This window comes from Hippopotamus amphibius, chromosome 9, assembly GCF_030028045.1.
Source record: "Hippopotamus amphibius kiboko isolate mHipAmp2 chromosome 9, mHipAmp2.hap2, whole genome shotgun sequence".
In the NCBI taxonomy this organism is placed as follows: domain Eukaryota; kingdom Metazoa; phylum Chordata; class Mammalia; order Artiodactyla; family Hippopotamidae; genus Hippopotamus; species Hippopotamus amphibius.
In genome coordinates this window covers 139,168,122-139,188,515 of record NC_080194.1, presented here as the reverse complement: position 1 = coordinate 139,188,515, position 20,394 = coordinate 139,168,122, and the positions used below count along the sequence as shown (strand labels likewise).

The 20,394-nt window shown below is 47.6% G+C and overlaps 1 protein-coding gene across 3 annotated transcripts in view; it reads left to right on the top strand.

Moving 5' to 3' along the window:
* Positions 1 to 20,394, top strand: part of LMTK2 (lemur tyrosine kinase 2) — a 168,642-nt gene that overhangs the window by 44,254 nt on the left and 103,994 nt on the right. For all 3 annotated transcript variants that reach the window (XM_057695466.1, XM_057695465.1, XM_057695467.1), the window contains one exon: positions 5,152 to 5,872. The gene's annotated coding sequence lies outside the window, so the exon portion shown is untranslated. The remainder of the gene's footprint in view (positions 1 to 5,151; positions 5,873 to 20,394) is intronic.

Sequence of the window (20,394 nt, the reverse complement as noted above, 5' to 3'; positions counted from 1 at the left end):
AAATGAAGGTATCTTTCTGCATGCTACACTTACTTAGTTAGTCCTTCCTTCCTTTAAAAAATGTCTTTTTCTGAATATTGAGGAAATATAGGTGCATCAGGGAGAAATTATAGGAAACAATAAAAAGAAAATATTTATCCATAATTTCTTCAACTAGATGAAACCACTATATACCATTGCATCATAAGGAAAAAAATACGTAGGAATAAATTTAACCAAGGAGGTGAAAGACCTGTACACTGAAAACTATAAAACATTGATGAAAGAAACTGAAGAAGAGATAAATAAATAGAAAGATATTCTGTGTTCATGAATTGGAAGAATTAGTATGTTAAAATGTCCGTAATACTCAAAGTAATCTACAGATTCAGTGCAATCCCTATTATAATTCCAATGGCATTTTTCACAGAGATGGAAAAAATAATTCTAAAATTTCTATGAAACCACTAAAGACCCCAAATAGCCAAAACAGTCTTTTCGTTTTTTTTTGGTTGCGCTGGGTCTTAGTTGCGGCAGGCTGGCTCCTGCAGTTGTGGCATGTATGTGGGATCTAGTTCCCTGACCAGGGATCAAACCCAGGCCCCCTGAACTGGGAGCTTGGAGTCTCAATCACTGCACCACCAGGGAAGTCCTGTCAAAACAGTCTTGAGAAAGAAGAACAAAACTGGAGGCCTATGCTCCTTAATTTCAAACTATATTACAAAAGTATAGTAATTAAAACAGTATGGGGCATATATACACATATGTACATGTACATACATACTTATATACATGTGTGTATATGCCATGCATATGTACATATAAGAGATATGTAAAGTCTGAAAGGCTACATTCACATCCACCCATTAATATCTGTTATCTCTAAGCTGTGAGAGCTGGAACTTGTACCTCTTTATTTATACATTTTTGTGTTGTTTAAATTACTCTACTAGTAAATGAACCATACTTTAATTAAAAAAAATACAATCAAAAAATAAATAAATTACTCTGCAAGGAAAAAAAAAACAACATTATGGGGCTTCCCTGGTGGCGCAGTGGTTAAGAATCCGCCTGCTAATGCAGGTGACACAGGTTCGAGCCCTGGTCTGGGAAGATCCCACATGCTGCAAAGCAACTAAGCCCGTGCACCACAACTACTGAGCCTGTGCTCTAGAGCCCGTGAGCCACAACTACTGAGCCTGCATGCCACAGCTACTGAAGCCCAAGTGCCTAGAGCCAGAGCTCAACAACAAGGGAAGCCACTGCAATGAGAAGCCCTCGCACCCTAACAAAGAATAGCCCCTGTTTGCCACACCTAGAAAAAGCCCACACACAGCAACAAAGACCCAACATAGCCAAAAATAAATAAATAGATAGATAGATAGGTAGATAGATAGATAGATAGATAGATAGATAAATTTTAAAAAACCAGTATGGTATTGGCAGAGGAAAAAAACAGAAATAGATCAATGGAACAGAATAGAGAGCCAGAAATAAGCTCACACTCTATGGTCAATTGATTTACAACAAAGGAGCTAAGACTATACAATGGGAAAAGAACGGTGTCCTCTATAAATGGTGTTGGGAACACTGGACAGCCACATGCAAAAGAAGGAAGCTGGACCACTGCAGGCACACCCTGTTTGCCTGTGCTTCCCTTTATTGCGTTGCACAGATACTGCAGTTTTTAGAAACTGAAGGTTGTGGCAACTGTGCATCAAGCAAGTCTGTTGGTGCCATTTCTCCAACACCTTCATCAAATATTATCATTGTTTCTTTTTTTAAATTAATAGACAAAGCAATGGCATCTTGTTTTTATTCATTTTTTTTCTAGTGTGTGTGTCATACGATTGTGCTATATCTCATATGATTGTTCATTACGTATATATAAATATATATGTATTTAAAATAACTTACTTTTATTATGTCAGTATTTTTCATCTTGATTTGTGTGATATCCTGATAAGGCTACTTAGTTTTTGTGGGTCAATATTTTCTCAACTTGTTTGCCTTTTAACTTTTTATGATTTTCTTAAACTCGTGTTTCATTACCCACTGCTGTTTTCCATCATGGTTGGTCCCCTGATCCCTGTTCTGTGGCTGAGCTGGCTGCAGTGTGTCCGATGCTTCCAGTGGGAAAAATTGGACCCACTGCTATTTCCCAGCCTCCGTGTGCAGAGCCCGAGAAGCATGAGGCCATTTGATTAGGGGTGAAGACTGAGAAGGAGGAGGAGTTTTGTGTGGGGGAACTAAGGAGCCAGAAGAAGGGAAGAGAGGAGATGGGGCGCAGGGGTGAGGGGTGAGGAGGGGTGGCAGGGAAGAGCTGCTCGTAGGCACAGACAGGCGGAGGAGAGAGGGCTGAACAAGGCTGCCTAGGAGTCCTGGTGATCGAGTGCCACAGGAACAGAAAAGGGGCCTTTACCCTGTTCATTCATCATTCACTCATTCACATGCATTCATCCACCCACCCATCCACCCGTTTATTCATCCACCCATCCATCCATCCATCCACCCACTCGCCCACCCTTCCATTCATTCACGCATTCTTGCATTCCTGCTTTCAGCGATGGGGCAGGCCCAAGTATAATGTGCTGGAATGGGCCAGGAGCTCAGGCTGAGCCACCTCTGGGTGGGTCCAGATCATCCTCACACCTGTAGCCATGGGACAGACAAGTCCCCATGGGGACAGAGTGACAGCCAGGTGTGGTCCCCAAACACGGGCAAAGAGCACTGGACCTCCTCTACACACCACAGAAGCCACTGTGACAGCAGACAACCTAGCTCTATCTTCAGAGGAGACAAGATGTTATGATGAGTGAAAGTGAAATCCACGGCCCCCTAACTTCAGTTCAAGTTCATGTTTGTGGGTGAAGCCTCAATTGACAGTCTCTTCTTCTTCTTCTTTTTTCTTTTAACCTACAAATGGGTTTTATTTGGCCTGCGCAGATTTTAAAATATTTTTTTAACTTTTTGAATTCACTCCCAATGAACTTAACCTAAAAATTTAAGATTTCTAGTTCTTTTGAAAATCAAGCAATCTGATGACACTGGGCCTGCCCCCATTGAGCACTTACTTCCCATCTCCCTCCCCAGCCCCTGGTAACCTCCCTGCAGCTTTCTGTCTCTATGAATTGGGCTCCTCCAGGGACCTCACGTAAGTGGGATCATATGGTATTTGTCCCTCTGTGCCTGGCTTAGTTCACTTAGCATCATGTCCTCAAGGTTCACCCAGGTTAACTTTACCTTGCAATCTCTTGCATTTAGTGGAATTTCCCTTTTCTAGTGTTAATGGCAGTTCCCTGATACTCTTAGCTGCTTCCTGTCCCAGGCATTGCAATCCAGGCCAATCAGTGTCTCCACCGGATCCCACGTTCAAAGGCACCCAGTCACGGGAGACCAGGTAGCCACCAGGGTTGGCACAGAAAAAAAGAGACACAGCCTTTTGTAGGCTGCTCTTGCTGTATTTTTTCACTCCTGGCTGAGATGCCACATTGCGGGTTGCCACAGTCTCTCGCCTTTGGCTCTGCCCGTGAGAACCCATGGCCGTGTCACCCCACATGCTAACGTGGCTATTGGTCGTGATGGGACAAGGGCTGTGTGCCTTCATGTGATGGGGACTCAGAGCTGCAGCTCCCAGCTCCCTAGGCCTGGGGCACCTCCCCACCTTCACAAGAGGTTTTCCTTCATGCTGAGAACTTCTGGGAGATTCCCAGGCAAAGACTTGGGCAGCAAGCATGTCTTTGTGTGGCATCAAAAGCATGGCGCCTCAGAATGGGGTGAGATGGAGTTTAATTCCAGAAAGCTCTCCTGCATGAATGAGGTCATGTAAGCGGGGCCAAATCTGGGCTGTTTGTCTTTGGCCCTGAGCTGCCACCAAGGTGGCTCCAGCATTGGGTCCCGTCCATAGCCAGGGCTCTGTCCCATTTGGGTCCCTGGATTAGAGGTTTGAGCACACTCCCCTGGCAGTTGGTCCCTGGAAATTCCTGCTAAAATAGCATGTTTGTCCGCCCCCAGGACACCTACCTGGCTGGGGGGGCCTTCCAGGGCTCATCCGATGTGTACACACGGCCATTTCCCACCAGAGGGCAGAACTTTCCCACCAGACTATTAATAACCTCCATGTTGCCCTGAGTCTTCTCTGCCCCAGGATGAGGTGGGGGGTGGGGGTGGGGCACAAAGGGCAAGCCTGGGGGTGGGGGGCAGAGGAAGGGGTCCACCTGTCTATCCAGTTCCAGAGCATTTTCATCACCCTGGAAAGGAAACCCCACACCAATAAGCCATTGTTTCTCACTCCCCCGCTTCTCTCTCCCCTGACAGCCACCAATCTACTTTCTCTCTATGGATTTGCCTGTTCTTAACATTTCATATACGTGGAATTATAGAATATTTGTCCCTTTGTGTCTGGCTTATTTCACTGAGCATAATGTTTTCAAGCTTCATCTGTGTTGTAGCAGGTGTCAGTACGTCATTCCTTTTCATGGCCAGGTAATATCCCATAGTATGTATGTATCCCATTTTGTTTGTCCATTTATCCAGACGTGGGTATGTGAGGCTTTTCTGCCTTCAAGCTATTGTAAATAATGCGGCTCTAAACATCCTAGTGGCTGTGAAGGGATTTGGTGTTTTTATAGGATGTATTTGGTATATAGTCATTAAGGAAATCATATCAAATATCCCTTTCTAGAGGAGCCAAGGTATCTACATCTAGAAGGTATATATATGACAAATAGACTTTTCAGTTTATATACTATCTCTAGGCATGGCTGGATGCTAATGGCAACTGGTAATATTTCAGATTTATAGACCTGGCCGCAGACAATAAGGGAATGCTCTCATTTCCTTCCCCAGAATATAAACTTTCTCTAATTCACAAAGAGGTCTCAATGAAAGATGTCAAAATTAACAATAACAATATCCAGAATTTATTGAGCACTTAACATGTCAGATACTTGGCTCTATTGGCTGAAACAGCTTCTATTTTTATCTCCATCTTACAAATGAACTCCCTGAGGCTAAATGGCTATTAAATGGGAATTAAAAGGCTGTTTGGTGTCCTGGGGTTGGTAAGTGGCCAAGCAGAGGCTGAAGCTGGGCAGACTGAGCCCGGGGTCTATGCACTTAACCAAGACCCTGTGCTGTCTCTTGAGGTAATCCAATCCCTTTGCATTCCAGGAGCTGTGGTCTCCGTGGACCACAGGACCCGGGTGCTGGAAGGACCCAGGAGTCTGGAAGCCCTGTGATGGCCCTGGAGAAACCAGCCCCCTCTGAGCCTCAGTTTCCTCATCTGAAAGCAAGAGGATTGGACCAAGTGCTTAAGGCCCGGCTGCTCTGACACCCCAGGACCCTTCTCACTTGGGGAAGAGAGCAGACCCCCTCACCTTTGCTGCTGGACAGAGCAGCCTCCGTATCCTTTGGGGAGAATAATATGGGTCATCGCCATGGCTGGGCTGAGAAGTAACAAGCAAGAGGGAGTCTGCCTGTTCTGGACTGTTTTGTCCCCAGTCTGCCTCTGCTAACAATTGAAATGAAAATCAAGCCTGAGAGTTTGGGGTCTGGAGATGAGGGAGGCGTCCTCAGAAACAGTCACCAGAAGAAGGGGAGGAGAGCCCCACATTTGGGGGCCGTCCCTGTGCTGGTCCACCCACACACGTGGGCTGGGGACAGGACATGCCCTCTTGGTCACTGTTCCCGGGTCTGACTCGCAGTGGCCACACTCACAGTGGCCCCCCTGACTGGACACTGAATTCAGTCCCACACAAGCCTGGAATCCAGAACTTCTGGTCGGCAAATGCATTCTCTGTTTAATCAAGAAAAGTGGATCCCTGGACCTGGCCACCGCCACGCTGAGCCAGTGCTCTGGAAAGAGGTGTTAGGTTTGCAGCCACAGGAGACGGTAAGGAAAAGCCTTTCTGCCTTGTCATTATGACTCTTTTCAGAGGAAGCCGGAAATAGCCATGCTGGGGAGGGGGTTCTGCCTGGGAATGGTCCCCCCAGAGAACAGGTCTCAGTGTGGCCTTTTTGTGGAACTCAAAACAACTTATCTGATTAACAGGTCAGAGAACTTATACATCTCTTCATGACTGGCCAAGGCAGGTCCTCTCGTCACCATGAACGATCGCGTCTCCCTGGGAACAGGATGACGCAGAATCAAAAACAGATGCCTGGGGTGAGGGTGGGGTCCTGGGTGAGCCTCGCCCCCTCTCTGGAGCTGCTTCAGGTCAGCTTTATGTGTGACGTTCCACATTTTCGTATGGAGAAGGCATTCTGTGTAACCCATGCATTGGGTAATTAAATCTTAATTTTTAAATCTTAAATTTTAGAAGACCACTCACTTGGAAACCACCACAGGTTTTTTTTTCCTACAGTCTTAGGAACATCCTGATGTGCATCTTATCATGTTCTCAAATTCAGGTCTGCCTTCCCTGTTTTGTTTTCTTTATAGATGTTAAGTCTTTGAAATTATCTTAGGCATTTGTTTACTCTTGGTGGGCGGGGGGGGGGGTCTGTCTCCACTCATTGGAATGTAACAACAATAACATCATATAGAACTTATTCTGTGCCAGGCACTGTTCTAAGTGCTTTGTATATAAATTAATTCATTGAAACATCACAACAGACCCTAGGAAGGAATATTCCTTTCATATCCCCGTCTTACCGATGAGGACACTGAGGCTCAGAGAGGTGAAAAGATTTGCCCAAGGTCACCGACTGTAGAATCTGACTCTTAACCGCCAGCCATGCTGTTGCTGGGACCAACTTGCTGGTCCTAAGGGTGGATCTCGTAGCTGAGGGCTTTTTCAGGGTGAGGTTGCTGACTGTCCCGTGTGCACGTTGCACTGAGGAGGATGCGTTGCATCTGTGCCTGCTGGTCCACAGGTGCCCTTCCCATCAGTTCCTCACCAGGGTCTGGCCTGAGAGAGGGTCCTGAGCCCACCAAGAAGGGGCCCCTCAGAGATGCTCAGCCCCCCCGTCCCCCCCGCCGGCCTCAATTCTCCAATTAGTCCCCTCACTCCAGGGACTTGACATCAGAAATCACTTCCCCCATGTTTCTGGCAGTACATGCTTGACCTCCAGTCTCCTCCTGGAGAAGCGCAGAGAGATTCCCCAGGCTCACCTTTGGGTGCTTCTGGATGGGGCCCTATGGGTGACCGGGCAGCAGGGTGCTGCCTCCTCTGGGCTTCCCCACCATTACACACCCTAAGCTGAGCCCATGCACAGACCCCGGGCCTGGCCTCCAAACAGGGCCGTGGCAGACAGACCTGCCAGATAATCACCTCTTGCTATTTTTATCTTGAGAGAATGCACCTGATATTTGCAAACAAAACAGGACAAGTTGCTAAATCTGGGGAACGTGCTTGGCCAGATCAAATTTCTTTTGATTTAAGCAGAAAGTTTAAACTTCTCCTTAAGCCCAGAGCCAAGGACAAAAACGAGTGCTGGGCTGCGCCCCAGGATGCAGAGTGGGCCGAGAGACAGCGGGCAGCAGAGGGGGCGGAGAGGCTGTGAGATGTGCTAACTTGTCCCTGCTGTGTGCAGACGGTGCCCGGGGACAGGCCCACCTGCCAGCGTCTGCGGGAGGAGTGAATCCTGCTCCGTGCAGCTCGGGATGTGTGCTGGGGCAAAGGAACAAGCAGTGTTGACCCGGATGCTGGAAAGAGAGGGTGGGATTCCCCGGTTTGTTCCCTCCTGTCAGTGAAGGGGGTCTCATCTCCCAAGCACGCAGGGACCCCGCTGATGTTGGACACAAAGCTGCTGACGGACCCTCGGGTTGGCAGATTTCCACCCAATTGATGAAAGGGAATCTCGTGCTTAATATTTTTTTAGTTCAATGGTGTTTTTTATTTTAATTAAAAATTTTTTCTTTATTTTGTTAAAACGCACGTACCATAAAATTTACCATCCTGCCCACTTTCAAGTGTACAGTTCAGCTGTATGAAGTTCATTCACGTTGTGCAATCATCACCATCATCCATCCCCATAACTCTTGTGAATCTGAAACGATGCCTGTTAAACACTAATTCCCTCCCTTCCCCCCGCCCCCAGCAACCACCGTCTACTCTTATTTATTTATTTATTTATTGGTTGTGTTGGGTCTTTGTTGCTGTGAATGGACTTTCCCTAGTTGCAGTGAGTGGGGGCTTCTCTTGTTGCAGAGCACGGGCTCTAGGCACGCAGGCTGCAGTAGTTGTGGCTTGCGGGCTCTAGAGCGCAGGCTCAGTAGTTGTAGCATCACAAGCGTGGTTGCTTCTCGGCATGTGGCTTCTTCCCGGCCCAGGGATTGAACCCGTGTCCCCTGCATTGGCAGGCAGATTCTTAACCACTGCGCCACCAGGGAAGTCCCACCACCATCTACTTCTTGTCGCTATGAATTTGATGACTCCAGGTACCTCGTCTAAGTGGAATCACACAGAATTTGTTCTTTTGTGACTGGCTTCTTTCATGCTGCATAATGTCCGCAAGGTCCATCCGTGTTGTAGGGAGTCAGAATTTCCTGTCTTTGTAAGGCTGAATCATACATTTTGCTTATTCATTCATCTGTCAATGGACACTTCGGTTGCTTCCACGTTTTAGCTATTATTAATAAGGCTGCTATGAACATGGGTGTGAAAATATCTCTTCAAGACCCTGCTTTCAATTCTTTTGGGTACATACTACTCAGAAGTGGAATTGCTGGATCATAAGGTAATTCTATTTCTAGTTTTTTGAGGAACCATCGTCCTGGTTTCCACAGCAGCTTCATCATTTTACAGTTCCGACAACAGTGCACTGGGATTCTAATTTTCCCACGTACTCACCAACACGTGTCATTCTTTTTTTTTTAATATAGTAGACATCCTGTGGGTGTCAAGTGGTATCTCATTGTGGTTTTTATATGCATTCCCTAATGATTAGATATGTTAAGCATCTTTTCCTGTTGACCATTTATATATCTTCTTTGGAGAAATGTTGACTAGAATCCTTTGTCCATTTTTAATCAGGTTGTTGGGGGGGGTTGTTGTTCAATTGTAGGAGTTCTTTATATATGTTGGATATTAACCCCTTATCAGATATAAGCTTTGCATCTATTTCCCCCCATTCCATGGGTTGCTTTTTCACTCTGTTGATAGTGTCCTTAGATGCACACAAGTTTTAAATTCTGAGGTATTCCAATTTATCTATTTTTTCCTTTGCTGCCAGTAGTTTTTGCTTAACGTTTAAAAAGCCGTTTTCTTGGAAACCACCATGGTTTTTCTCCTCCTGTTCTTAGAAATGTCCTGATAGGCGTATCATTGTGTTTTTCTAGTACGGTCTTACTTCCAAGTGATTCCCACAGGTTCTGCCTTCAGTGCACCCTGGGAGATGGTTTCTGTGGCCTAGTCATCTGCGCCCCCAAGCACCCACATCGGTCCTGAAATCCCCCAGTTACCCACCATTTGGGGTTAAGGCCCTTTAGAGAAAGGCAGCCTGTTCCTGGGATCATGGCTCTTGTGCCTATTTTAGACACAAAGCCATGGGCGATGGGCTTCCGATGAGAGCTGGGCCTGTTCTCAGCACGAAGACCAACCCAGGAGAGGTGTCCAGAAGCCCCAGTGTCACCCTGACCAGAGGCACTTGGGCTTTTCTGAGGCCCCCTGAGGGCCAGGCCTGGCACTGTGTCCGGGGGAAGGCAGCACTGCCCACATGCAGAGAAAGCTCTGGAAACGTCCTCCTGATCCTCCTCCCCTCTGGACTCACGGTGCTCCACGTGCGTGTTCTCTCAGAGGGCCTTGAAGATGGCTCATTGTGGTCAATCTTTTCCATTCTGGCACTCAGTCATTTTCTGCCGTAGACAGAGTCTATTTTGGACTGCCTTTTTTTGATCGGCTTGCTTCGTGTGTGTGGATCTCCCGTGGGCCCCACATCAGAGATGCTTCATCCCCTTGCTGGTCTCCAGGAACAGAGCCAGCCACGTGGGGCGAGCTGTTCTCAGGCACAGATGGTGCCTGTGAGGGGTGGCGGGGGGTGTGGGGGGAGAGGGGCTCTGGTTCTCTTCCACGTGCACCGGCCGTGGGGACGAGGCCATCCTTCAAAATCGGAAAGCGACGACCACAGCGCTCCTCTTAAAGCCACCCTCCCAAAGCCCTGAATCTTGTAAACTCGTCCCACAGTTTACAAGATCTGGCCTGAGGTGTTGGTAGTTTGTAGACTGACATCTTTTAAATTCAGGCTTCTGTACATGGACGCCCTCTACTACAGTGCTACCACTTAGCGAAGCTGATAATTGGCCGGTGGATTTTGGGGGTGGGATTTTAGGAACAAAGGCAAGGTGCCCTCTCTGGGTCTGGCCCTGAGCATCTGGGGAGGTGGTGAGGGGTGGCGGTGAGGGGGGGTGGCGGGGGGTTGGCTGGAGAGTCAGAGGACTCCAGGGCTCTGCTGTACATCCTCCACAGCCATCCCCCAGGGCCTGTGGTGCTCCTGAGTGACTCTGGGGTCCTGTTGCTCCCCCACACGCTGCAATAACTATTTCAAACTCCCCCTTCTCTCCTCCAACCTTGGATCCCTGCCCCTTCCCTCCCCCACAACACCCCCTCAGCCAGTGGCCTCACCTCCCACTTCGCAAAGGTCCTGGGAGACGCCAGCTAGAAATGCCCAGCACCCCTCTTCCCTCTCTCCATCTGCTCCCACCATGCGACTTGGACCCTCCCTCTCCCCCCACCCCCCTCCCCATCTCTCCATCCACTGGACCCTCCCCATTAGCTCTTCAACAGACCTTAGCCTTGCTCATTGGAAACAAAACAAAGCGCACAAAAAAGAACACTCTCAGGACCCCTCACCCCCCCTCTAATGACTGCCAGCTTTCTCTCTTCTCCCTTTCACAGCCAGACTCCCCAAAAGGGGTCTCTAAACTAACAGCCTCCCATCCCCCGCTCTCTCTCGAACACCTGTCTGTCCCCACCCTTCCACTGAGGTCACTGATGATGACCCCCACGTCGCTCGAGCTGGAGCATTTCAGTCCTAGTCTCACCTGCCCTCTTGGTAGGAGAGATGCCAGAAGGTCCTTTCCGTGGGCGTCTGGAGTTTCCTCTGCCTCATTAGAGCTGCCTTCCCAGGCTCCTTTGCAGGCCCCTCCTTCTTCCCCAGGCTGGGCGCTGTCCCCTTCACCCTGTGCTGTCTTCTGTGATATTCTCGTCCCACCCCCAACTTTAGTTACAGTCAATTCCTATTATTCGAGGTCATTATATTCTTTAAAATCTCCACTAACACTGAATTAGTGAACACAGAACGGTGGCTCACGGGGAAAATATGGGGTTAGGTTCCCACCAGGCTCTAATCACATTTTCATCCACCGATCAATACATAATCTCATTCTTTGGGAGATATTAGCTCTGTCCATGCCTCCACTAGAAGGAAGCAACTGAGGCTCTGTGTGTGGAACCTGCCTGGACTCTTCCCCATGGGCCTCTGCCCTTGGATGACCTAAATATATATCCTTTTGCTGTAATAAACCATAACCATGAGTACAATGGCTTTGCTGAGTTCTGAGTCCTTCTGGGAAATTATTGAACTTGAGGCTGGCTCTGGCCCTCCTGAACTTGAACGTATCCTTGCAAATTTTGCAGCATCCTGTGTGGCCCATGTAGGTACCTGTGTCCCACAGTGTCTGCTTCCTTCTGGGGTCCTCTGGAGGTCCACTAATGGCACAGGTGCTTCCCCAACCTTGGCTCTTTGAGTGCCTGCTCTAGCTCCTGCGGTGCTTGGAGACCCTCTGAGACGTGGCCAGGGTGCATCCTCTCGCCGGTTTGAGACTCGAGGACACAATCTTGATGTATGAAAGTGCTCAGCTGGCCAGGCCACTCCTTAAAGTTGTGGGAGACTGAAAACAGGCCACACATCCAAAAGTGGGAGAAGGGCAAGATAAATTATGGTACAGTGAGCAGATGGGATGTTGTTACACAGCTCTTAAAAATAACAACCACGAGGCTGGCAACCATGTATGAAAAATGCCCACAACATTAAAGTAAAACAAGCAGAATCCAAAAGTGTCTCTGTGCTGACTTGAACTGTGTAAAAATATACCTGCAAGTGAACAAAGACTGGACAGAAGGCAGAAAAGCCTAGATGATGTGTGGACGAGTTTTATTTTGTTTTGTCCTTTGCTGCTGGTGGTGCAGTCAATATAGATTGAGAGGTGGAGTGAGTACAGAGGCTGACAAGGAGGGAGACAGGCGGTTCCCCTCCTGCCTCTGCACTGAAGGGCTGGCGGGGAGAACACCTCAGTCCTTCCCCAAGGGCTCTGAACAGGAAGGGGCTGGGCTCCTTCAAAGGGGTTGTACTGATGGATTGATTCACAGGTCCACAGACACTCAGGCTGCCATCTGGACCTGCGTTTCCCCCAGCATGAAACATGTCCCACCTAATTTCAAGGTTATGTGAGGTTTTTTTGGTGGTGGTGGTACTGTTGATTTTTATTAAGGTAAAATATATCTGACATAAAATTTACCATTTTAGCCGTTTATTAAGTGTATGGTTCAGGGGCAGTAAGTACATTTGCGTTGTTCTGCAGCCATCACCACCATCCATCCCCAGAACTTTTTCATCTTCCCAAACTGAAACTCTGCATCCATCCAACAAAAACTCCCCATCTTCCCTTCCTCCGGCCCCTGGCAGCCTCCCTCATACTTTCTGTCTCTGTGAATGTGACTGTTCTAGGAACCTCGTGTCAGTGGAACTGTACAGTATTTACCCTTTTGTGACTGGCTTATTTCACTGAGTCTAACGTCCTCAAGGTTCATCCATGTCGCAGCCTGTATCAGAATTTTCTTCCTTTTCAGGCTACATGGCATTCCATGGTGTGCATGGACCCGTGTTGCTTACCCCTTATCCTAGCTTTGAGCCCTCCTGAACTCCCATACATTGTGGGTCCATCAGAGCACCAGGAAGTCATTAAGCAAACAGGGTGACAAACAGCCACGGACATGCTTGTTTCAGGTGTCTTTCTTGTTCATGCACCTGTGCCGTTGTCCCATCGGGCCTCACTCAACAAACACAAGTTCGCAGAGAAAATTATGAAGAGTTTCAAGACAGTAGAGCATGAAGCTAAACGTGAGACTCCTCTGAGCATGGGGTCCTGCCAACTGCACGTGTCACTCACTCAGGAAGCTGGCCTGCTCTGCTGACTCTGCTGGGAGTGGCACATTAAGAACATAGGGAGGAAGGAGAGGAGTTGGGAAGAAGGTGACACTCAGAGGTGACAAGGAGTGTGGTCAAGGGCATTCATTCTGACAGCACTGTGAGCACTTAGAGAAAACCGATGGTACCCAGGGCAGGAGCCTGTCCTGCTCCCCACAGGTCTGTGCAAAAGGAGAAGCTGCAAAACGTATTTTTAAATGTCCATTAGGGATGCAATTCAAAGGTCAGCCACCTTTAGCAGTGAGCTACCTCTCAGCTCCCTGAGGAGTAGGCAGGAAGGCATCAAGCTGAAAACTGGAAAGGGTAACAACACTAAGTCCTGGTGAGGACTTGAGGAAATGGGAACTCGCACCCCAGTGGTGGGAGCAGAGATTGCCTCACTCACTTACCCAGCAGTCGGCAGTCCCTGGTGACTGGAGGCTGCTCATCCCTCACAACCCAGAACGTGTGTTTCTAGGTAAATTCCAGGGAGACTCTCTTGTATAGGGCCCCAGGAGCAAAGTGGAAGGATATTCACTGCAGCATTGTTTGTAATAGCAAAAAAATTGAAAACAGTAGAAATGTGACCATATTTAAACAAAATAAAAATGGGTAGGTTAAAATAAAGGACTTCTATAAGGCAGTTAAAGTGAACATCTATTAAGAATAAATCTTAACAACATGTTGGGTGAAAAAGCAGTTTGAAGACTGTGTTCAGTGTGAAAATGTACATTTGAAAACACAAAAACAATACTCTCCATTGTTTATGGATAGTACTGAGGTAGTGAAAGTAGAGAAGCATGGACAGGAAAGATACAGGCCACCTTCAGGGTAGGGGTTTTGCCTCCAGGGAGAGGAAAGTGAGATTCAGGAGGGATCCAAAGGGAATTTCTTAAAATTCAGAAACATGTAAAGCAAAAATGTTAACGTGTATTTATTCTGGGTGGAGAGTGCATGAGTGTTTATTTTAGTCTGTATGGTTTCCTGTATGTTTGAACCGTTCCATAATTTTTAATAAGAAAAAAGAAATGCTGAAAAGCTTTCCTTTTTTATTTTTCACTCCTCCCCAGTCTCTGCCTTTTAAAGACAGGGAAACTGAGACCTGGGGGTGGGGTGACAGGCTTGGGGGCGATAGGGTGGGGATTGATAACTGGAGGGTGGCAGACAGTTGAGACCTGCCACTTCCTTCGCGGCTGCAGTGTGGCTCCGCCCCCGCCCAGCTGTATCCATGACAACCAGAGTCGTTGTGTTGGTTGGACCAGTCCTTGCGCCAGGCTCCCGCGCGCCACCTGGTGGCCTATCTGGTGGTGCGGTCTGTGAGGGGGTCCCCAGGCGTGAGTCAGCGGGGCCGCACTGAGAGGCGCTCCTTAAATATAAGGGGAAGCGTTGATCTGTCACACTAGGTCCCTTATAACTGTGTCTGCTGCCCTTAGGGCAATGGCAGTTCACTTCAGAAACTGCTTTCTTTAAACTTCTACTGCAGCCATTGACCATCAAGGGTTTTCTGGGCATCTTGTGGTGCCCTATGCTGCTCTGGGCATTTACAGGTGTGTCTCTTCCTGGGGACCCTCAGAAACCCTCCCCCCCCCTTACAAATTCCTTGGAGACCCCCTAGAGAGGAGAGTTTTTTATGACATGCAGGTGGAGACTTATGCGGAGTACTAACCAGTGGACCACCAGGGAATTCCCTAAATTTGTTTTACTTTAAAAACAACATAAATTTGTGGAGAGTGGAAAATCATCTCACCACCCACACATAACCAGAGCTAACATTTGGGCCTTTATCCTTCCAGTATCCCTATGCTCCATTCATTTTCGAGGGGTTGGTTTCTTACAAAATTGGAAATTCACAGCCTCTTGAGTGATTTTTCACCAGGGCTCTGGAGACAGGTACACCCGGGTTGCAAGCCCAGCTCCTCTGCTTACCTGCCACCTCGGGCAAAGGAATGAATTTCTCTACAGCTCAGTCTTCTAACCAGTAAAATGGGAATCTTAAGTGTGCCTACTGCATAGGGTCATTGGGGAAATTTCAGTGACATAATGCATGCAAAACACTTAGCACAGTGCTGAGTACATAGTAAGCAGCAGAACCTCGGCCATTGCTAAAATTACAGCAAAGGATAGCGTGGTATAAGTACAATATTTTGCAATCCACTTTTTTTCATTTAATACAGCATAAGTATTTTCCCTTAGCTTTTTTTCCTTTCTGTGTAGGGAAAACTCTAGTTCTTTTCTATATGTTTCTTTCACCTGTGAGTGTTCTTTCCTAAGAGACAACCCTTCACTTCTGACAATTCTGGTCGGCAAATGAGAAGAGGTTTTCCCCAACAACAAGCAATTCTCTGTGACACCAGCTGAATGTCCTACAATTTAACTCAGCTCTGACGTTATCTACCAGGAGATAGTGTCAGATTCCACAAGTTAAAGGCTCCATCCCACAACACTGCCCCCCCCACCCCACTTCAGTTGCTAGTCTCAAGCCCAAGTTATCACCTGTGCAAGATTCCAACAACCCTCTCCTTGGGTTCAATTAATTTGCTAGAGCAGCTCACAGCACTCAGGGAAACAGTTACATTTACCAGTTTATTAAAGGATGTGGTACCAGATACAGATGAACATCCAGATGAAGAGATGCATAGGGTGAGGTCTGGGAGGGTCCCAAGTGTAGGAGCTCTGCCCCCGTGGATTTGAGGTGTGTCACCCTCCCAGTGTGGATGTGTTTGCCAGCTTGAAAGCTCTCTGAATCCCCTCCTATTGGGATTTAGGGATGGTACATTATTAACTCTGTTTCTAGCCCCTCTCCCCTCTCTGCAGGATGGAGGGTAGGACTGAAAATGCCAAGCTTCTTATCCTGCCTTGGTCTCTCTGGAGGCCCCCATCCAGCAGCCCATTAAGAGTCACCACATTAGAACAAGAGATGCTCCTAGTGCTCTTACCATGTAGGAATTGACAAGGGTTTTGGGAGCCCTGGGTCAAGGAAGGGGTCAAAGACAGTAGAAGGAGATGCCCTAGTGTTCTTATCACTTAGAAAATTACAAGGGTTTTAGGAGCTCTGTGCCAGGAACCAGGGGCAGAGACCAATATATAGTTTTTATTATCTCACACCCTATGTCCTTAAATATTATTTAGGAACATGATTCTTAATGATCACATGGTATTTATTTATTTTTATTTTTAATTTTTTGGCTGTGTTGGGTCTTCATTGCTGCACGAGGGGTTTTTTTTTTAGTTGCGGTGAGTGGGGGCTACTCTTTGTTGTGGTGCACAGGCTTCTCATTGCGGTGGCTTCTCTTGTTGCAGAGCATGGGCTCTAGGCACGTGGGCTTCGGTATTTGTGGCACACAGGCTTAGTAGTTGTGGCTTGTGGGCTGTAGAGCACAGGCTCAGTAGTTGTGGCAAACAGGCTTAGCTGCTCCGTGGTGTGTGGGATCTTCCCGGCCCAGGGATCAAACCCGTGTCCCCTGCATTGACAGGCGGATTCTTAACCACTGCGCAACCAGGGAAGTTCTGATCACATGGTATTTAAATATACATATATGTCCAATAGCTTATTCAACCAATTCTCCACCTTCGGATTCGAGAGGTTCCTGACTTTCCCTTTTACAAACAATGCCACAGAGGATATTCCGTATTAGTTGCTTCCTTTATTGATAATTTGTTCCCTTTTATGTTCAGAAAGACCTTCACCTCCCCAGGATCAGATAAACATTTTCAACCAAATGTGTCTCGTTCCTTTATGGCTTTTAATTAAATTCTTTAATCCATCTGGAGTGTATTTTGATACCATAAAGTGAGAGCTAAGAAGTCTAATTTTATTCTCATTCACAATAACCTAACCAGTTGTCCCAGCATCATTTATCAAAGCATCCAATCCCTCCGCGCTGGTTTGTGAGACCACCTTAGTAGATTCTAAACTTATCTCCATGCTGCCTCTCTACTGGGCTCACTGCTCTGGCTCCCACCCCACATACATGGGCTGGTTGTTTGTGGCTTTCTTGGTCACAAGGCATGACTTTGTTGAGTCCCATAGAAGTCCAGCCTTACAGCACCAGCCACACATGTCAAACGGAGTAGCCAAGCCTTGGGCTCTCCTCCAGTCTGCGTTGACTGCCTTCATTATCTTTTCCTCACCATGAAAAATCCTATATTCCTGTCAAGCCCAGAACTCACCTCCTCCACGCTCAGCCACATCCCTCCATGTTCATATCCATACTTAGATATGTCTCAGCACTTATGTATTCAGCCTCCTCGTGTGCAACATATTGTGTTTTCGGAAGATGGCCTCACCAATATATTTATCCATCCTACATGCTCTTCTTACAAAAATTGAGTGACTTGCTTCCCCCCGAGAAGTGGCGTCTGTGTGCCCTCCCCATGAATCTGGGCCCTGTGGCACAATGGGGCACAGCCAGAGTGAGGCTATGTGACTCCTGGGATGAGGTCGTAAAAAGAATACAGCTTCCTCCCTCCCCCTTCTCCTCCTCCTCTTGTTCCTCCTCCGCCGCCTCCTTCTCCTCCTTCTTCTCTTCTCTCTCTCTCTCCCCCTATCTTAATGCTTGCCTTTGGAATCCAGCCTCCATTTTTGGAGGAAGCCTGGGTCACCTGAAGAGGCCATGTATAGGTGTTCCAGCCCACAGCCCTAGCCTATCAAGTGCCAGATATGTGAGGGAATGAGATGATTCCAGTACCCATCCTTCTAGTCTTCCAAAATTCCAGCTTAGGGTCCAAACATTAAGAAGCAAAGACAACACAATGAGGAATTGTTGTTTAATGGGCACAGAGTTTCTGTTTGGAATGTTACAAAGTTATGGAAATAATGGTGATGGTTGTACCACACTGTGAATGTATTTAATGCCACTGAACTGTATACTTAAAATGGCCAAAATGATACATTTTATTATTTATATTTTACCACAATAAAAATAGTTTTAAAAAAGTCCAAAGAGCAAAGACAAGCCATCTCCACTTTGCCCTCTCAAAATTCCTGAGCCACAGAAATTACCCGCACTAAGTTTTGAAGTAATTTGTTATGTAGCGGTAGCTAACTAATATAGGCATTCTCTCCTGTCTTGTAAAACAAAACAAAACAAATCCCAAAACAAAAAAATCTCTGGGGAGTAATACGTGCCTTTTCCAGAAATAAATTATAAGCTCCCAGGGCAGAATCTCTCCCTAAAGCACCTAAAATACTATAGGTACTCAGTAAATGTTTATAGACTTGAACTGAAGATGCTCTAAGCTGCCAAGGTGATCTTCAATTCTTTAATAGTGATTAAAGTTACATCCTCTCTCAGAGACTTTAAGTAGCTCAGCCTATTGTATAGAATTCAACTAACAGTTACTGGGCTTTCCTGTGTGCCTAGCACATTTTATTCATTGTGGTTAAGTACCTAGACTTTGGAGTTGAGCAAACTTGGGTTCAAATTGTAGACACCATACTTATCAGCAGTGTGGACTTGGGCAAGTTATGTGATCTCTCTGGATCTCAGTTTCCTGAGCCATAACATGGGAATAACAGAGCCTATTTCAAAGAGTTGTTGTGAGGATTAAACAAGATAAGTGCATAATAAATCATGAGCAAAGGCCTGGCTTGTATTTAGTGCTCAAGAAACGTTCACTCCTTCACCACTCATAACAACTCGATAAAGTAAGTACTAGAAGCTGTCTTATTTTCTCCATCTCACTGAAAAAGTGAACCTCAGGGAGCTTAGGCAGACCTGCCTAGGAGTACATGAGTGGTGAGAGGTTGGCCCCTGTGTCACCTTGCCAGGGCCACCATCACAACCACAGACTGAGCAGCTTAAACAACAGAAATTAATTTTCCTACAGTTCTGGAGGCTAGAAGTCCAAGATCAAGGTGTCAGCAGGGTTGGTTTCTCCCGAGGCCTCTCTCCTTGGCTTATAGATGGCTGTCTTCTCCCTGTGTCTTCACGTGGTCTTCCCTTTGTGCATCTCTCTGTTCTGAATTATAAGGACATGAGCCAGAAGGGATGGGCGCTGACCCACATGAGCTCATTTAATTCAATTACCTCTTTAGAGGCCCCATCTCCAATTATAGTCACATTCTGGGGTCCTGGGGTTTGTGACTCCAACACATGAACTTGGGGGACACAGTTTATCCCATAACAGCCCCCTTTCTGTTATTTTGGGGTTCTCATTCTGAACAAAGTAGAGGTGTAGGGACCTTGGTTCCAGCATCCCTGGTTCTAGGGCTGCTTGTCTGGGCCGGGAGGAAACGCAGCTGGGGAGGTGTGTTCGGGGAGTACAGTTTGTTTCATGTACGGTAAGGCTGACCAACTCCCTGGCCACCCTTGCAGCCTTGGCAGGACTAGAAAGTGCTAGAAAAACTGTGTGGAGTGATGATCATTCAGACAGGTCCAGGCCAGCTCCGCTAACCTCCACACAGAGACCCGGGAGAAGGTAAAAAGTATCTGTTGGCTACATGGAAAAGAACAAGCCTTTCGTTAATGACTCCCTGGGGGTTGTGGGGGTGAGGACTGGTGGGGAGATGGCTAGACAGTAAACATTTCCATCTGCAGTGGCTGTGAAAATCCACCAGGCTCTCCTAGTGGAGGGAGACAGACATCAAGTAAAAATAAACCAGCAAGATGGTTTCAAACAATGACAGGGACCATGGAGAGAGTGAAGCCATGTGATGGGATAAGAGGGTGACAGGAGGTGCCCCTTTACATAGGATGGTCTGGAGGGCCTCTAAGAACAGGGGGCATTTGAGCAGAGACCTGACAGCGGAGAACTGAGTTACGGAAAGATCTGGAGCCGGGTTTCTCTGCTCGGGAGCTGTGGGCTTTGGGGGTGGGGTCGCTGGTGGCTGTGGGGGCGTCCTGTGCTCTGCGGGTTGATGAGCGGCCCTGCCGCCGGCCGCTACCCACTAGATGCTGTAGCAGCCTCCTCAACCCCCCCGAGCTGTGGAAGCCAGAAATGTCTCCAGACATCCCCAAATGTCCCCTGGGAGGCAGAATCGCCCCTGTGGAGATCCACCGACCCAGAGGAGGGGGCGTTCCTGGAAGTGGGAGCAACGAACCTGAAGGTCCAAGGTGGGAACAAACTCAGCAGACTTTCTGGGAACGGAAGCTTCCGGAAGTGGAAGTTTTCAAGGAAATGACAGTTCAGGGGTGGAGTCCAGGGAGGGAGGGGATGAGGGGCGAGGCAGGGTGGGGGCTGATGCTGTGGGGAGGGGGTGGGATGCCTTCTGACCGGAGAGAGCCCTCCAGGGTGGGGTCGGTGCACAGGTCAGAGGGCGAATGTGTGAGTGTCCTGGGGCTGCTG